The following is a 5,000-nucleotide window of genomic DNA, read 5'->3' on the forward strand; positions in this document are numbered from 1 at the left end:
TGATAAGGTTTACTGTCAAGGTTCAAGGTACTTTATTATCCCCTAGGGGCAAATTATTGAACAGCCAGCAGTTACACACACATCAACAACAAATGACAGATACAATACAACAACACAAATTACACACTATTCATTATTCAGGAGCCTAGTAGTTATTATAAACCTTCAAATGACTGTGTTACACCAGTGTTTGATGAGCTTTACTGTTTTACCACATTAATGAAATAGTATTAGCTCACTGTCATTTACTGCGGTCCCACAGGAGAACATGGGATATTTGTTATATAATCATGTGTAATAGCAACAATGGGACAATTTTAACTGAATCATGTGTAATTGCAAAAATGGAATATTTGCAGTTTAATCATGTGTAATAGCAACAATGGGATATTTGTAATATAATCATGTGTAATGGCGACAGTGGGATATTGATAATATGATTCATGTGCAAATTCATTTTTGCTTGGTGGCTGCCTTGGTCTCCATTTTTGTCTATTTGTGTGCATTGTGCTTGTTTTTCTTTCTGTATGTCTTACTTCAGTTATGGTATTATGTTATTTGTAAGCTTTTTTTTTTTTTTTTAACCCACCAGTGGGACTCAAGATGGAAATAAGCCATATAGCTATAGGGTCGTTTCATATAATTACCTCCGCCAAGGAGGTTATGTTTTTGCCAGGGTTTGTTTGTTTGTTTGTCTGTTTGTTTGTTTGTTTGTTTGTTTGTTTGTCTGTCTGTTAGCGTGCAACATAACTCAAAAAGTTATGGACAGATTTGGATGAAATTTTCAGGGTTTGTTGGAAATGGGATAAGGAAGAAATGATTAAATTTTGGTGGTGATCGGGGGTGGGGGGGCCCACTGATCAGCCTTGGTGGAGGTCTGCGCTCTCCGAGTGCTTCTAGTTTCATCAAGTGGTCCCCACCTGACCCTCTCAGTTTTTTCTCAATTTTTACATACTTCTAGTACATTATATATGATGGAAAAATCCAAAATTTCAAGGCTTAATTGTAAATAGTTCCAAAGTTATGACCATTTGAAGTAGGTAGGGAGTACCCTAAAATTGCGACCAAAATTAAGACTTGAAATTTTTGTCTATTTTCAGGCTTCTATAACTTCTGAACAAGAGCTAGAGGTCTGAAATTTTCAGAATCACTTCACAGGAATCTATAGTCGTAAGAAATGTGAAAGTATTTACTTAAAATTAATAATTGCATGTTACAGAGAATGACAAAGTTGAGATTTTATCCATTGCGAACTTCTAAAATGCTACTTTTGGCCACTCATTACACAAAAACTAATCATCATATTCGTTAGAAATTTTATGTGCTGTATCTTGGCTACTTAGGGAATGGATATGTGTAAAATGAAGGTCCTATGTTATGTTATGTATGATATATGAACAGCTGAAAATAAAAAATATCTGTCCAACCGTCGGATTCAAAGGTCAATATCATTATGTGGGATAGGAAGTATCACAAAATAAAAGACACCATGTGAAAGGACAGGAATTGCCCTAAATTTTGGGTGGCCAAATGTAGTATTTTAGAAGTTTGCGATAGATAAAATCTCAACTTTGTCATTCTCTGTAACATGCAATTATTAATTTTAACCCATAAGGACCCACTGTGACATTTGTGTCAGTTCCCAAATAAATTTTTCTCTGTTTAACCGCCCTTAAGTGATTTATCACCATTTATTGTCATATTATCTTTCGTATTTTTTCTTTTTGTTTCAGTGAAAATCAGGCATTTTCTTACATTTAATTTACTAATCATGCAGATGTTAACGAAAGCTCAGAGTAAAGCTGAGGATTATTATATCAAAAAATAGAGAAAACTGAAGAAGAAGTCATTTTTTCAGCGAAATCTCTCATTAACTGAACATAAACCAATTGTCTCCATCCACTGTCATTGATCCAACTCCATGGGTTTTACTGGTGAATCAATGTGGTAGAAGTTGACGGTGTTTCCACGTTCACTACGGAGCCTCTGAACATCCAAATGGGTCATATCTGATGACCATGAAAAGATGAGAAACTGCATTTTCCACCAATTACTTACATGGATTAATGGATCAATAGGGATTAAACAGTTTCTATCAGTAGATGATTTTGGTAGATGATGGATGTTTGGGTCTTTATGGGTTAAGTAAATATTTTCACATTTTTAGGACTATAGATTACTGTGAAATGATTCTGAAAATGTCAGACCTCTAGCTCTTGTTCAGAAGTTATAGAAGCCTGGAAATAGCCGAAAATTTCAAGTCTTAATTTTGGTCGCAATTTTAGGGTACCCCCTACCTACTTCAAATGGTCATAACTTTGGAACTATTTACAATTAAGCCTTGAAATTTTGGATTTTCCCATAATATATAATGTACTAGAAGTATGTAAAAATTGAGAAAAATCTGAGAGGGTCAGGTGGGAAATTTTCTTAAAATCTGTTGATTTCATATGGAATGACCCTATAATCTCTCGTACTTACATGTAAATATTCATTAATACGAACTGTCCCATTTTAAAAAATCATTCATTCATTCACATTTTGTCTGAATATGGTCACTCCTGGTTCCAAAGCGCCAACATGGTAATGACCAAAACACAAACTCCTTACTTCAGAGAAACAGTCCAAAAACCAGGAGTTAACATAAAGGTGGTTCCATCCACTGTTTTTATACAGTCTGGTCCAAAAATATTTTGCTCTGCCGATACGTCTCAAAAATATTATATTTTCATGCAGTTCTTTGGGATCAATGGAAATTGGTAACAACAACGAATCTAAATTATGAGCAGTAAAAGTTAAAAATGTCACTTTTGCTTTCACCGTTTGCATCCTACACCAACAAATCAAAAACATATTTAAGGCTGTATGGATCAGAAAGAAATATGTAAGCAAATCTTTCCACTGCAAAAAAGAATGGACTGATTATAAAATACAGGACATAATTACCTCCACCAGGAGGTGTTGTGATCACTTTGCTTTGTGTGTTTGTTTGTTTGCATGTTTGTTTGTTTGTTAGCAACTTTACGGGAAAACTATTACAACCATCTTTACCAAATTGTCCCCACAGATAGGCCTAGGCCCTGGGACCAACCCATTAAATTTTGGGCCAAGTAGGCCAAAGTTCAAGGTCACAGTAAGGTCACAAAATCTACAATTTTCCTCTTTCATCATTGAGCAATTTTCGAAAATTCATGAAAAATTCAAAATGACTCCATTTAGCCTCCTATTTGATCCACCTGTAGCTTAGAACAATATCTTGTATCTGGCACAAAATTGTCCACATCCACTGTGGAATGTGGACTCTGTGGACATTTACATTTAATACTGAAAATCCCATTTACCACACATTTTTCATTATAACTCAACAAATATTGATTGGAATTTAATATAATTTGACATACACATGACTAGTACCAAGCTTTAACTTTTTCTGCTGTATAGAACAACCTGGAAACGGTTTAATTTAAAAAGAAATAGTCGATCCACACATGCACACCGTTCGGGGTGCTTGGCAGAGGTTTGTGTTCTCTGAACACTTGATTAGATTGGAATGAATAAATAAATTAAAATAAGATAAAATCAGCAGCACCCGTTAACTAAAAATGTAAGTGTTTTACATGTTTTCATTTCTTTTTTTATTTTACAGCTAACAGACATCTTTATTAACCCATAAAGACCCAAACCTCCAGCGGTGACCAAAAGTATCTACTGATCTAAAATGTTAAATAACTTCTAAACCATTAATTCTATCAATACACGTAAATAACTGGTGTAAAATACACATATTCATCTTTTCATGGTCATCAGATATGACCCATTTGGATGCTAATATGCTCTGTAGTGAACATGGACACACCATTATCTTCTACAACATTGATTCATCAGTAAAATCCATGGAGCTGGATCAATGACAGTGGATGGAGATACATAGTTTATGTTCAGTTTCTGATATCTTTGCTGCAAAACTCACTTTTTCTTCAGTTTTTTTTTTTTTTTTTTTTTTTTTTTTTGATTTAATAACATTTGAATTAACTTGGAGTTTTCATGACTACACTGTAAAAAAAAAAAAAAAAAAACACAGTAAAAAAACAGTATTATTCTGGCAGCAGGGGTGCCGAAAAAATATTGTAAAATAACGGAAAATAGCCATCTCATAAAAACACAGTAATTTTCCATAATTAAAATACAGTTTTTTGCCCAAACTTTACATGAGATTTTGCTTCTTTTTTTTTTTTTTTTTTTTTTTTTTTGACTTTTTAACATTTAATAAAAAATATTTACATGTATTAAAACAATCAAATTACCTATAAATATATATATAAATAATTTTCACTGAGACTAAGTTGTACAACCCACTGGATCCACACATGCACACCGTTCGGGGTGCTTGGCGGAGGTTTGCGTTCTGTGAACACTTGTTTAGGTTTGATATATGGTGATCGTATACAGCTTTAAAAAAACACATTATGTTGCAATAAAAGATGGTCAAAGTACTAATGACATTATAATGAAAAGCCATTAAAAGTGTTTGACAGCAGGGAGCATATCCAGCCCCCTCTTTAAAACCCTGTAGGATTACACTACAACTATCTGCATTTATTACATGGCTCTGCGCTTTGTGGGTGAATAAGGTACTAAGACCACTCGCCAGAGTAAAAGATGATATTTTTCTGTCTGTGACACCCACAGAAGGTCATTATCTGCACGACATGATGCACTTGAGAACAGCTCTCCGTTGTGTTTTACAGACTCTAAATTGTCCCTCATGTTTGCTCTGTGGTCATTCCCGACATCTCCCTTGAGCACTTCTATCATCTAACAGAGTCTATAATAAAAGCGTGTGGTATTGAACTGGTGGATATTTAAGGGGGGGTGGGGTGGGGGTGGGGGGTTAGTGGTGGACAGGCTAGGAACAGGATTCGTTTTGGAACAAATACCCAAGCAGGTCCAGGATAAAGATAAAGCACCACAATGTTTGCACGTTGCTTCGATAAACTGTT

Source organism: Sphaeramia orbicularis, chromosome 8, assembly GCF_902148855.1.
Source record: "Sphaeramia orbicularis chromosome 8, fSphaOr1.1, whole genome shotgun sequence".
NCBI lineage: Eukaryota > Metazoa > Chordata > Actinopteri > Kurtiformes > Apogonidae > Sphaeramia > Sphaeramia orbicularis.